This window comes from Eurosta solidaginis, chromosome 4 (assembly GCF_040869045.1).
Source record: "Eurosta solidaginis isolate ZX-2024a chromosome 4, ASM4086904v1, whole genome shotgun sequence".
Classification (NCBI taxonomy): domain Eukaryota; kingdom Metazoa; phylum Arthropoda; class Insecta; order Diptera; family Tephritidae; genus Eurosta; species Eurosta solidaginis.
The window spans coordinates 218,756,751-218,772,081 of NC_090322.1; the positions used below are offsets into that span (position 1 = coordinate 218,756,751).

A 15,331-nucleotide genomic window follows, 5' to 3' on the forward strand; every position below is an offset into this window, starting at 1 on the left:
TATTCCGTATTGTAAACTGATCTTTATTTAGACTAATTTGAGAGTAGTACTTCACAATTATTACTCAGCTTGCGCTGCTTTTATACTCCCCGTGTCTCGTCCGCATATTTCTCCAGAGGTCTAGACGTTTCACCTTCTAGATCTCTTATATCTCATGCTTGGTTACGAGCTATATACGTGTATATTTGTAGTTTATAGCCACATGCATGTGTATGTGTGAGTAACTACTTCGGCTGATGACTACATGTGTGTGTGAGAGATATCTCTTCGTCGCCTTCTACATAAGTGTTGCTAGCTTTAATTTGGACATGTATATAACAGTGGCTGCTTCATGTTTTTGTTGTTGCGTGATTATTTACTAACAGCCGAGTGATGTCAACATTCGCCCCAATATAAACAACATTTTGGACTTTTATTCTTTTGAATAAGTTTTTTCTCATATGCCCTTATGAAAAATAACAAATGCCGAAAAAGCCATAAAAAAATTGCAAAATTTTGCGGATCGTTTACCGTAAATGTTCGATGTTTGTAATAAAGCGGTGCCGTTGAAAACGGTGAATAAACAAGCCGCTCTTTGGCGGTCGTAATATAGCGGTACCGCTTTCGGAGGAAACCATTTTGGGAGATAGCCCCATGTTTTGCAATGGAGTAGTGTGCAGGGGAAGAAAGTTAGTTTGTCCCCAGCCTCAATGATTCCAAGATTTTGAATGCAACTCTTGAGAGAATACTCTATATTTAGACTTTGTAGGTTACCTGGAATCGTCTTTGCGTCTCTAGAAACCATCTTCATTTTATTAGCTGACCTTTCTATGAAACAGTCGAACATTAATTTTATTTATAGTTTCCAAAGATTTTGGCACTGCGTATAAATAATATCGTAAACGTAAAAATAAGGTGCTGACAAAAAAGTAAACAAAAAATGTTAATAAATATTACTTCGAACTACTAGAAAAAGCTCGACATGCTCGACAAGTTTTGAGTAAAGAGCAGTGAGCAGTTATGCGAGTACTCGTTGCTCGAATACCCGGGCTGCTTGAAAATATTCGAATAAAATCAAGAGCTCTACATTAAATGGTGTGGAAACTTTTCATTTATCATAATAAGAAATGTCAAAGAAATTTAAGAAAATACTTCGAAAATTTATATGTCTGTATCTTTCTTCATTTTCAATAATGGGTTTCTTGAATATTTTGTTTACTAATATACACAAAAGTATTTGCTAAAAAGCCGCAGTAAATTATGTGTTCAAAAGTCTGCCATTGAAACCAATTCATAAAATTTCGTCTGAGATATTCCACTTTGACTACGTCAAAACCTCAAATATTTGTACTGCTACGAACGATTCCAAAAGCTCATTATAATAAAAAGAAAAAAAGGATTTGTACTATGTTTTTATTGTGTTTTGGTGCTTTTATATGAAATCGTTGAAAACAAAACCTAAACTTAACAAAATTTCAGCAACAGGTGGATTTGTTTTTTTATACACAGTTGAGCAGAGCTCACAGAGTATATTAAGTTTGATTGGATAACGGTTGGTTGTACATATATAAAGGAATCGAGATAGATATAGACTTCCATATATCAAAATAATCAGGATCGAAAAAAAATTTGATTGAGCCATGTCCGTCCGTCCGTCCGTCCGTCCGTTAACACGATAAGTTGAGTAAATTTTGAGGTATCTTGATGAAATTTGGTATGTAGGTTCCTGAGCACTCATCTCAGATCGCTATTTAAAATGAACGATATCGGACTATAACCACGCCCACTTTTTCGATATCGAAAATTTCGAAAAACCGAAAAAGTGCGATAATTCATTACAAAAGACAGCTAAAGCGACGAAACTTGGTAGATGAGTTGAACTTATCACGCAGAATAGAAAATTAGTAAAATTTTGGACAATGGGCGTGGCACCGCCCACTTTTAAAAGAAGGTAATTTAAAAGTTTTGCAAGCTGTAATTTGGCAGTCGTTGAAGATATCATGATGAAATTTGGCAGGAACGTTACTCCTATTACTATATGTACGCTTAATAAAAATTAGCAAAATCGGAGAAGGATCACGCCCACTTTTAAAAAAAAATTTTTTTAAAGTAAAATTTTTACAAAAAATTTAATATCTTTACAGTATATAAGTAAATTATGTCAACATTCAACTACAGTAATGATATGGTGCAACCAAATACAAAAATAAAAGAAAATTTCAAAATGGACGTGGCTCCGCCCTTTTTCATTTAATTTGTCTAGGATACTTTTAACGCCATAAGTCGAACAAAAATTAACCAATCCTTTTGAAATTTGGTAGGGGCATAGATTTTATGACGATAACTGTTTTCTGTGAAAATGGGCGAAATCGGTTGATGCCACGCCCAGTTTTTATACACAGTCGTCCGTCTGTCCTTCCGCATGGCCGTTAACACGATAACTTGAGCAAAAACTGACATATCTTTAATGAACTTAGTTCGCGTGCTTACTTGAACTCACTTTATCTTGGTATGAAAAATGAACGAAATCCGACTATGACCACGCCCACTTTTTCGATATCGAAAATTACGAAAAAAGAAAAAAATGCCATAGTTCTATACCAAATACCAAAAAAAGGGATGAAACATGGTAAGGTAATTGGATTGTTTTATTGACGCGAAATATAACTTAAGAAAAAACTTTATAAAATGGTTGTGACACCTACCATATTAAGTAGAAGAAAATGAAAAAGTTCTGCAGGGCGAAATAAAAAACCCTTAAAATCTTGGCAGGTATTACATATATAAATAAATTAGCGGTATCCAACAGATGATGTTCTGGGTCACCCTGGTCTACATTTTGGTCGATATCTGGAAAACGCCTTCATACCACTCCCTTTTAAAACTCTCATTAATACCTTTAATTTGATACATATATCGTACAAACTGATTCTAGAGTCACCCCTGGTCCACCTTTATGGCGATATCTCGAAAAGGCGTCCACCTATAGAACTAAGCCCCACGCTCTTTTAAAATACTCATTAACACTTTTCATTTGATACCCATATCGTACAAACATATTCTAAAGTCACCCCTGGTCCACCTTTATGGTGATATCTCGAAAAGGCGAACACCTATAGAACGAAGGCTCACTCCCTTTTAAAAATACTCATTAGCACCTTTCATTTGATACCCATATCGTACAAACTAAAGTCTAGAGTCCCCCTGGTCCACCTTTATTACGATACCTCGAAAAGACGTCCACCTATAGAACTAGGGCGCACTCCCTTTTAAAATACTCATTAACTCCTTTCGTTTGATACCCATATTGCACAAACGAATTCTAGAGTCACCCCTGGCCCACCTTTATGGCGATATCTCGAAACGGCGTCCACATATGGAACTAAGGATTACTCCCTTTTAAAATACTCATTAACACCTTTATTTTGATACTCAACCACCACTCCCTTTTAAAACTCTCATTAATACCTTTAATTTGATACCCATATCGTACAAACACATTCTAGAGTCACCCCTGGTCCACCTTTATGGCGATATTTCCAAACGGCGTCCACCTATAGAACTAAGGCCCACTTCCTTTTAAAATACTCATTAACACCTTTCGTTTGATGCCCATATTGTACAAACAAATTCTAGGGTCACGCCTGGTCCACCTTTATGGCGATATCTCGAAACGGCGTCCGCCTATGGAACTAAGGATTACTCCCTTTTAAAATACTCATTAGCACCTTTCATTTGATACCCATAACGTACAAACGCATTCTAGAGTCAACCCTGATCCACCTTTATGGCTATATCCCTAAATGGCGTCCACCTATAGAACTATGGCCCACTCCCTCATAAAATAATCTTTAATGCCTTTATGGCGATATCTCGAAATGGCGTCCACCTGTACAACAACCACCACTCCCTTTCAAAACCCTAATTAATACCTTTAATTTGATACCCATATCGTACAAACACATTCTAGAGTCACCACTGGTCCACCTTTATGGCGATATTTCGAAACGGCGTCCACCTATAGAACTAAGGCCCACTCCCTTTTAAAATACTCATTAACACCTTTCGTTTGATACCCATATTGTACAAACAAATTCTAGGGTCACCCCTGGTCTACCTTTATGGCGATATCTCGAAACGGCGTCCACCTATGGAACTAAGGATTACTCCCTTTTAAAATACTCATTAGCACCTTTCATTTGATACCCATAACGTACAAACGCATTCTAGAGTCAACCCTGATCCACCTTTATGGCTATATCCCTAAATGGCGTCCACCTATAGAACTATGGCCCACTCCCTCATAAAATAATCTTTAATGCCTTTCATTTGATACACATGTCATACAAACACATTCCAGGGTTACCCTCGGTTCATTTTCCTACATGGTTATTTTCCCTTATGTTGCCACCATAGCTCTCAACTGAGTATGTAATGTTCGGTTACACCCGAACTTAACCTTCCTTACTTGTTTTTAATCTAAATTTATCCAGAGCTGGTTGTTTAATTTTATCATAAAATTAGTCCTAAATGTTAAGAAAAAATTGTTTCCAATACTGAGTGTTCCAATTTTTTCAAATTTAATTCTTTACTCTTTCGTTACAAATGCATCCTCACGTTTAAATTTTCCCATCTATGGTCTAGATTCAGTAAGTGCGAGTTTTAAAATGTACCTTTTTTTCATATAATTTGTGTTCGAGCAAAATGTACATTTCTCACATATATTAAATCCAGCCACAGTTCTCAGATTAACCATTGAGAAGTCTTAAAAGCGTCAACTGTGTGGTATTTGAATTTTGATCAGATTTGTCTAGGTACGAGAAATTATTTAACAATGTTATTATAAAGTTTCTGGGGTTCTGCTCTCCAACGGGAATAATTTGGCACAAAGCGTTTATTATCAGGTCTACGTTGAGCATTTGTAAAGTTATCGCTTTCAAAAAATATTTCTGCCTTACTTCCAATAAAAATATTCCTTGGGTTAAGATGCTTCGTATCCTAAATTATGTACACTGAAATTTTTTAAATATCCAATATTTGGATATAATCATTGTACCTAAAATTACTCAAAATCTGATTTATATTGTAACGAATTTACTGCAAATCCTCTTATTCGCAACTTTCTACTAACGTTCGTATCGCTAAACTGTTGAATAAATAACTCCAATATTTAATAATGCAAAATGGCCTTTATTAAAGTACTTCACAATAACGCTGATAATTCACAACCAATAGCTTGCTTAAATGAAACTGATTTTCAAAATAATACTGCTATTGCTCGCCAGATAGCGTCTTAAATCCAACTGATTGTCGTGCCTCAACTGTTGCTGCTTTTATAGTGTTTGGTTTCCTCGTTGACATTTCTAGGCGGTTCTGTTCTAGAATTTACTAGTTAGTTATCAGCTATAAAATTACTCAGCTATAACTACGTTTATAGCTTCTCATATGCGCGTGTATATATATGTGACTGATACTTGCACAAATCATGCCTGCTTTTGGGAACATCTCAAATAAGATATATGCATGTGTTTGTGCTTCTATCTCCGCTGTGTGTACCTACATATGTGTAGACATAATGATTGATTCGTTTATGTAGATTCATAATGATTGATTTATGGATGTGCATACAAGTCACTCTTAGCATCGGCTTAGAGATGATAGTATCCCTTAGTGTTGCTAATATTCGTCACACTGCCCTCCACCTAAGTCTGATCGTCCCGATCAGACAAATCTCTCGATCTAAACGCTACCAGCCTTTCTAAATGAACCACTTTCATTTTGGTTCGTGGTTTGCCAATGGTTTGTATGCGGTGCACTACATCGTTGATCCATTTTACAACTTTTTATGGGCCTTCCCAATTACACTGCAATTTTGGTGACAAACCCTTTTTTCGTTGTCGATTGTATAACAGCACCAAACCTCCTCTCCTTAAACCCTTCCGAATTAATTGCTTTATCGTACCTCGCTTTCATCTTGTCACTCATAATTTTTGATCGTTGCCTTACAAGATCGTGTATCTCTCTCAGCTCTTCTTCCAAGACACCAGTGGATTTCTTGACATTTCTCTCCGCATCGGCATCTATCCCAAACTTCAAATCAGCTGGCAGTCGAATGTCATTGCCAAAAATTACCTTTGCGGGAGTTTGGCCCGTTGTCTCATGCACTGCCGATCGGTAAGCCATCAAGAATAATATGTATATATGTGTATCCCACTCCTTATGGTACTTGTCTACTACTTTCCTTAAATGCTCCTCCAATGTTCTATTGAATCGTTCCACCATACCATCGGACTGAGGATGCAATGCAGTTGTCCGTGTTTTTCGAATTCCCAATGATTTACACATTTCCCGGAACACAGCTGATTCGAAATTCCTGCCTTGGTCAGAATGTAACTCCATTGGTACACCATACCTTGCAACCCAATTGTTTATAAACACTTCTGCTACTGTTTCCGCTTCTTGATTTGGGATTGGGTATACCTCTGGCCATTTGCTGAAATAATCCATAACCACCAGTACATATTTGTTTCCGCAGTTGCTAGTAGGAAATGGACCTGCGACATCCATAGCGATCCTTTCAAATGACACACCTGAGTTATATTTCTTCATCTGGCCATGACTTCGGGTTTTGGGTCCTTTGGTTTTGCTGCAAACCTCGCAGTTCGCAATCCACTTAGTGACCGACTGACGGCAACCAACCCAATAGCATCTCTGTTTAATCTTCTCGAGCGTCTTCGTGATTCCAAGATGACCTCCGCTTGGACCATTATGCAGCTCGCTGAGCACGTCAGGAATCCTCTTTCTGGGGACAACTATCAGTTTCTTCTTGCATTGACCATCCTCACTCTCCCATACTCGATGCAAGCAACCGGATATCAATTCTAAACTGTTCCACTGTGCCCAATATGACTTCGCAATGGGACTCTCTGCTGACATCTCCTCTCTGCTTGGTCTTTCGTTTCGTCGAGCCCTTGCATAACATGTGACAGATCTGTATCTTCTAGCTGACACTTTCTTAGTTGTTCCTTGTCCCATTCATCCGTACACGTTATAGTCATTAGCCGGACATCTATAATGTCTTCTTTAGCCTCGGCCTTTGAGCAGTGCTTGCATTCCAGACTACATGGTCTTCGTGACATTGCATCAGCATTTCCATGGGTACTACCTTTTCGATGCTCAATGGAAAAGTCATAGCTTTGTAGTCGCTCGATCCACCGTGCCAATTGTACTTCCGGATTACGGAACTGCAGAAGACATTTCAACGCCGCGTGATCTGTCCTGACGCGGAATCGTTGGCCGTAGAGGTATTTGTGAAAATGTTTAATGCACTCTACCAATGCCAACAGCTCTATCCGGGTAACGCAGTAGTTCCTCTCTGGTTTTCCAATTGAATGGCTGTAATATGGAACTACCTTCTCCTGTCCATCGACCAGTTGTGACAAAACGCCTCCTATAGCATATACACTCGCATCTGTATCTAGAATAAATGTTGCTCCTGGAATCGGATATGCCAACATTGGGGCAGTGCACAAACGCTCCTTCAATGTTTGGAAAGCCACCTCTTGCTCCTTTTTCCATTCAAAAGCTTTATTTTTTCTTGTAAGCTCATGGAGGCTGTGGGCTACGCTGTAAAAGTTTGGTACAAATCGGCGGTAATATGTGCACAAGGAAACTTCTAAATTCATGCAGCTTTAGTGGTCTTGGCCAATCCTTTACTGCCTCTATCTTTTCATTCGCAGTACACATGCTTTCTGTCGTTACCTTATGACCCAAATAATTTACTTCCTTTTTAAACAGCGAACACTTTTTGGGACTTAGTTTCAGACCAGCACCAGCTATTCTTTGGAAAACCTCCTCCAAGTTCTTCAGATGTTCTTCGAAGTTCTTTCCCAATACGATGATGTCGTCTAGGTACACTAAGCATGTTTTCCAATATAGTCCTTTCAGTACCTGATCCATGAGTCTTTAAAAAGTAGCTTTTTTCTCTTTGTCTTCCTCTTTCACTTCCACTTGACAGTAGCCGCTTTTCAAGTCCAGTGTGGAAAACCATTTCGTACCAGGGAGCGGGTCCAGAGTGTCGTCACTTCTTGGCAATGGGCAGCTATCCTTTTTCGTAACGTCATTCAACTTCCGGTAGTCCACACAAAACCTCATTTTTCCATCCTTCTTTACAAGTACTGCCGGTGAGCTCCATGGACTAGCTGATGGTTCGATGACGCCGCTGTCGCTCATTTCTTGTATGATTTGACTCACAACTTCCCGCTTCTTCAGTGGAACAATACGTGGAGCTTGACGGATCGGCCTCGCATCTCCAGTGTCAATTTGATGCTTCACAACGTTGGTGCGCCATGGCTTGGAGCCATCTGGGTGGAATATGTTCGCGTATTTTAGGAGCAGTTGTTTTGCCTTGCTCTGATAGTCTTCCTCTAGTCCCTCCATGCCATGATGTCATCTGAAAGATCAATATTGCTAGTTGAAACCTCCTCCTGGAGCTGTTCACAATTGATTATTAATTCAGCCTCTTGGCATATGTGGTGACTTGATCGCAATGAATACTCTTACCGGGATAAGTCCATCTTGTTTTGTCATAGCCAAGGTTTTTCCAACAAGTATATTGGTGTTGATTTGTTTGCTGCCTCGACAACCCACAATTTGTTTTTCCCACAATCTCCATACCTTTGTCCAGATGACTGCTTCGGATTTTGGTGGTATTTGCTGACTCTCTTCCACCAGCACTCGTGTACTGCTGTAGCCTCTCTCGTAGCCGAAATTAAGTGGCACATCCATGTTCTTATATCCCATCGTCTTGCTTTGCATATCGATTTTGGTGCCTTGGTCGATTAAGAAATCAACTCCAATTATGATTTCATCAACAATCTCTGCCACTATAAAATTGTGTAGTACCATGCCGTTCCCAATTGCTACTTCACATGCTACTTCTCCAATTATCTGGGTGTCCTCTCCCGTAGCTGTACGTAATCTTGCTCCAAGCAATGGTCTTATCTTCTTGTTGACTAAATCCGCTCGAATGATGGAATGAGATGCATCCGTATCTACAGTCAGTAAACGTTCCTTTCCATCCACATGTCCTCCGACAGTAAGATTGCTTGACCTTCTTCCAATTTGCGAGATAGAGATTATGGGGCATTCAATTGAAGGAGCCAGTTGTCGCCCCTTGCGGCTGACTCGCTTTAGTTTAACGATTGGGTGGATTTGGAGCTTTGCTCATCTCCTTCAGCTCTGCGTTTACGGCCACCCACATTGCTGGAACTGTTTGGATCGGTACTGCAATAACGTGCAATGTGCCCTGGCTCTCCACATGTAAAGCATTTGACGGCACCATCGTTTTTCTGCTGCGTTCCTTTTAGTGCTTCCAAAATTGTGTCTACCCACTCTGGTCTTTCCACTTCCACGCGATGAGCTTTGTATGCGGGCTTACTCAAAAGTGACGCTGTTTCTTGTGTCAGTGCATGGGATACCGTTTCTGCGAATGTGGGTTTTGGGTTTGCATATGTCGCTCGCTTCGTTTCGACGTCCCGTATGCCGTTTATAAAGCTCTGAATCTTTATCCTTTCAGTGTATTCCACGGGTGCGTCCGCTTTTGCAAGACGAGCCAATCTTTCAACATCCGAAGCAAACCCTTGCAAATTCTCATTAGCTTTTTGGTAGCGGTTTTGCAATTCTATTTGGTAGATCTGTTTCCTGTGTTCGCTTCCGTACCGTCGTTCTACAGCAGCCATCAATGCTTCATAACTGATACGTTCGTACTCTGAGATGGTCTGTAAGATCTCAGCAGCTGGTCCTCTTAAAGCCACGAACAGTGCAGCAACCTTATCTTCGGCAAAAAATTTTGAAGATAAAGATGTTGCATGCGCGAACTTCAGTGAAAAGCAGCGGAGCTTCACAAAATTCTAGTAGGTCACTTCCACCACACCACAAATTTTAACACGATTTTTAACATAATTTAAGCACACAAAATACACCGATTGTAGTTTTGGAGTGTAAAAATGTGAATTCTGAATAAAAAGTGTACAAATAATAATATTTGTACAAATAATTGTTAAATAATAAATACAGACAGTGGTAGTTTAACAAATTCTGCTGTGGTAAGTGGTGAATGTGACCTACTAGAATTTTTCTTCCCTGCAATGTCTCTATGTTAATATTGTCTCTGTCTTCGGCATTCCAGTTGTTCGCTGCCGACGTCTTCTCAAATTGGAGCTTAAATACCTGGAAAGTAACAGAACCATCAAACGTTGGGGATTTTACCTTCAGAGTAGACGTTGACGTTATTGAACGGTTCAATTGTAACTCCTGAATACGATCTTTTAAAGTATCTATCTCGGCCTTCATTTTATCTTGTCGACCACTGAACCCTTCCTGAAACTGCGTTAGTTTCTCTTCCATACGACATTTCTGAAATGCGTGCCTCCTGTGCTTCCATCTTGGATGTTACTGTTGATGTTTGAGCAGATATTGCAGCCAAAATCGTATTCAAGTCTGTGCTCGTAACTGTCTGCGATGTTTCATTTTTCATCATCATCATCATCATCATCATCATTTATTGCAAAAATAGTATTAGTACAATAAGATCTTTTATATTACAACAAAAAGATAAATCGCAATGTAAAAAAGAACAAAAGTCATAACAGAGGGTTATGTAGGTTAAATAATCACATCAAACATAGAGAATTATCGTATCTAAAATAAACAAATAATTAAATTCAATAACAAAACATTGTATACACTCATACATATTGATGGCGAAAACTCAAGAAGTATAATGGTTTCAACTAAAATGAGCATAAAGAACATTTTTAAAGTTGCTTTTATTTAGACTACTACATACGGATACTGGAATAGAGTTCCATAGGCGAATGGCATTGACAAAGAATAGCCGTCCAGATGTTAGATAGTTATAAGTTGGTACTATTAGGTCGTTGATTCGAGCAGACCTGGGGAATATTAGCTTATCATATAGGTAACTAGGCTCCTTATACATGATAAGTTGACAAAGGAAAATGCTGCTCCTAGCTTTCAGATATTCGAAGATTTCGCAGCCCAGTAGACGCGCTCTCCAGCTGGATATATGATCAAATCTGGCTAAGCCGAATACATAACGTGTAACATGATTAAATGCTACATCAATTTTATGAGCAGACTGGGAGCTCAGTTTACTGTACACTAGCTCAGAGTAGCAAATGATCGGCATAATGAATTGAATTGCAAGTTTTCTTAAGATATAGTATACTTTCTTAACCACCGAATTTACATGATCATCACAGGACAACGTCGTGTTAATAACAAAACCAAGATTAGTCACTTTTGAAACGAGTTTGAGACATTTACTGGCAACGCGCAAGGGCGGAACACTTGAGAAACTTATTCGTTTTTTAGGTATAGGCAACACGTATGATTTCTCACTGTTCATGCATAAGTCATTTTTCCTAGCCCATTCAAATATGGATGTTAAGTCATTATTCAATCTTGAGCATAAATCCTTTGTCCCCTCATGATTTCCCGACAAATATAGTTGGACATCATCAGCATATGCATGCATATGAGCATGCTGGCATGCATTAAATATGTCATTAATAAAAATACTAAAAAGTAGTGGACCCAAGATAGAGCCTTGGGGTACCCCTGCCAATAGTGGTTTTAGACCTGAAGTTTCGGAGCCGACTTTGACAAGCTGGGATCTACCCGTCAGATAACTTCGCAAGAGCCGCACTGCGGAGTCATCAAAACCAAAATAATTTTTTAATTTTGAGCACAGCAGGTCATGGTTCACAGAGTCGAAGGCTTAAGTCAAGCAAGCATAATAAAGACAACTGGTTTTTGTCAAAGGGTGCCCTGACGTCGTCTAAAATTTTTATGATAGCCGTGGAGCAACTGTGCTTTGATCGGAAGCCTGACTGGAATGGTGATAGCAGACTATGTTTGCAAACATGGTCTTGAATTTGTTCCGACAACAATATCTCAAAGACTTTCGAGAGTGCTGGCAAAATGCTGATAGGCCGAAAGTCACTAGGACAATCTGCAAACTTAGTTTTTGCAATAGGTATAACCGTTTCAATCTTCCACATATCAGGGAAGCAGGAGGTAGTAATACTGTGGTTGATAATATGCGTCAATGTAGGAAGAATGTACGGGGCAATTATTTTAACAGCGGAATATTGTCCTGACCGATTGCGTTGGACCTTATTTTATTTATGCATCTCGCCACATCAAGTTCCGAAACAGCTGTAAACTCAAATACTTGACAAACAGGAACCACATAATTCAATTTCGTATCGCTCCAATTTTTAATAATAGAAAATGGCCTTTATTAAAGTACTTCACAATAACACTGATACTTCACCACCAATAGCTTGCTTAAATGAAACTGATTTTCAAAATAATACTGCTAATACTCGCCAGATAGCGTCTTAAATCCAGATGATTGTCGTGCCTCAACTGTTGCTGCTTTTATAGTGTTTGGTTTCTTCGTTGACATTTCTAGGTGGTTCTGTTCTAGAATTTACTAGTTAGCTATCAGCTATAAAACTACTCAGCTATAACTACGTTTATAGCTTCTCATATGCGCGTGTACATATATGTGACTGATACTTGCACAAATCATTGCCTGCTTTTGGGAGCATCTCAGATAAGATATATGCATGTGTTTGTGCTTCTCTCTCCGCTGTGTGCGTACATATGTGTAGACATAATGATTGATTCGTTTATGTTGATACATAATGATTGATTTATGGATGTACATACAAGTCACTCTTAGCATCGGCTTAGAGATGATAGTATCCTTTAGTGTTGCTAATATTCGCCACAATATTGTTGGTATAATATCGACAGACAAACTTTGTCTGATTTAACTCCTTAGCGCAGGCCGGAAATATATATAAACTCTTAATGCTGTGACTGGTATTGAATATGAGAGGTGTATAACAGAAACGCCATTAACCAATCCAGGCACAAAGATAGAAAATATAATGTGACGGATACTGGCATCACTAAGTGGTACTAGCATTACTAAACTGATACTAAGCAGCCACTCGTATGTACATAAACAAATCAATCATTTACACACATTAATACAAGGCAACGGAGAGATATTTACAAACACATGTAATCATCAGCCGAAGTAGTACTCACATACAGACGCATATGGCTACAAACTACAAACATACATGTATATGTCTGGTAACCAAGCATGAAGTTCACGAAATTACTAGACCTTAGAAGAAATGGATGAACGAGGAAACCGAGAGTTTAAAAGCAGCGCAAGCTAAGGCATGACTAATCAGTTTGATTTAAACACGCTATCAGTTGCGAAGTGAAGTATAATTGTGAAGTATAATTTTACTAGTCCCATAGTAGTCAAATAAAGAACATTTTGCAATACAGAATATTTGAGTGATTTAATCAACAGTTTAACGATTCGAACGTTAGCAGAAGGTTTCATATAAACGAAATTTTCCCTAAATTCATTACAATAATATATATCTAGCCACCAAAACAAGATTTTCTGATTGGCCGCTTGTTTGACGAACAATTAACGAAAATTTTTTTGCTTCAAGATCCAACACTTTTCTAAACTATCTGCTAGGTGAATTGATATTGTTGACATTTTAATATCAGATGTTTTTTCGTAAGAAATCCATTGGGATAAATTAAAAATTATGCGAGGGTTAATGGAGATGTTAAAAATTTTGTATGCAGTGTTGAAATTTTTTACCGTAGTGAAAAAAAGCAAAGTACCAAAATCTTGATTACAGCCAAAAAAGGACCAAAATTGAAAAAAAAAAAATGGACCATCGGATCAAATAGGGTTGGAAAGGACCATTTTTGGTCCAAATGGACCAAAGTGGCAACCGTGTTAATGAGATACATAAAGCTTAACACATTCGGCTTTACTGCGGGAATTCCCGTCATTCAAGTGCCCCTCAGTAAAGCAATTGCGGGAATTACCGCACATTTTGAATATAATCTTTCAACCGCCAAAAACGGTTTACTTTTTATCACTGTGCATTGGTAGTGTTGGTAAAGTGTTAGACTACTGTCAATAACGAGAAAACCACAATTCAACTAATTCTAATATTGGTAATCCCCGTTCAAAATTTAAACGTACCAGTCATTTATTTTTTGCTTAGAAGAGCCTTCAATAAAACAAACTGCGGGAATTCCCGCGCATGTTGCTTAATATTTCACTATGGAATTTCCGCAATTTGTAAAAAACATCTAAAACTACTATTAAAAAAGTTAATGCGGGAACTCCCGTCATAGCGGGAATTCATGGCATTAGTCCAGCAAATTTAAAATTAAGAAAAAAAACTATTCAGTGGAAAAAAGCGGGAATTACCTACTGCTCTTGATTTTTGTATGGAAAAATTAATTGATTCTCTCGCAACCTCCACTGAACTTAATTGAAGCCGAATGTGTTAAACCGTAATACTGAGAATTCAAGATTCATTCAAAAGTATCCTATTGTCGTTGTGACATAATTCCACATTCCCGGTGGAATTTCTTAAACTAAGTGGTGTCCATGAGTCTTTTGAGTTTTCATGATTAGATCAATTAAAAATAATTAAATACGAGCCCTACCCCTGCGCATCTTGCGCAACCAATCTAAAAGTCTCCTATCAAATATCAACAGAAATCAGTTGTTCTATCAATCAATTAAAACTTACAGCTTGCGCTGCCATCTGGCGTATGAGAGCAACTGCCGGTAATGCAGTACAAATATTTACAGTAGTGCCATAGTACAGATAGATTTATTTGTGTGCCCACAATCATTTTAATAAAATAAAGCACTACGATCAAAATTGCCCAAAGCTCGCTAATAGCCCGAATCTCCATCTTTACAACTAAAACTATAGATTTGGATTCCAAATAAGAGCGAAAGGGGACCCGTACATAAAAACAGCGATTAGAAATAATATATATGATAATAAATTTTAAATTAATATGTACATATGTATATCTTTGACTACCCATTTTATTTTAATGTATTATGTGAACCATTTTCCAGCCCGTTTTGACGTACATAAGTTTTGACTCGTTATCCTGTTGGATATTCAGCGAAGCGGTACAAAGTATAAGTGAATAAAAGTTTACATTTGTGGATACAGCTGATTGACCAGTAATCAAGTAAATAATAATTTTTTTGATGAAACCAAATAAAAGCAAAAGTTCTTCACTCCGAATTTTTTCTTTAGAACATTTTAAAAATGCAAACATAGCGATGGGACCATAATGGTTTAGGTATGATTCGCACCAACTATATAGCGGTATTTCAAGCAGATCTGCAAACAGGTTTGAACCGAACCGGTTTATAAACCAAACCACCCGTTGTTTA

At 38.2% G+C, this 15,331-nt stretch overlaps 1 protein-coding gene across 2 annotated transcripts in view; it reads left to right on the plus strand.

Annotated features, from left to right (window-relative positions):
- Sas10 (UTP3 small subunit processome component Sas10) overlaps positions 1 to 15,331 on the plus strand; it is a 202,693-nt gene that overhangs the window by 96,635 nt on the left and 90,727 nt on the right. Inside the window, exon 3 of one of the 2 annotated variants that reach the window (XR_010953144.1) lies at positions 15,005 to 15,124. The exons of the other annotated variant lie outside the window; for it this stretch is intronic. The gene's annotated coding sequence lies outside the window, so the exon portion shown is untranslated. Of the gene's footprint in view, positions 1 to 15,004; positions 15,125 to 15,331 lie in introns of those variants that run through there. 2 annotated transcript variants of the gene reach the window in all.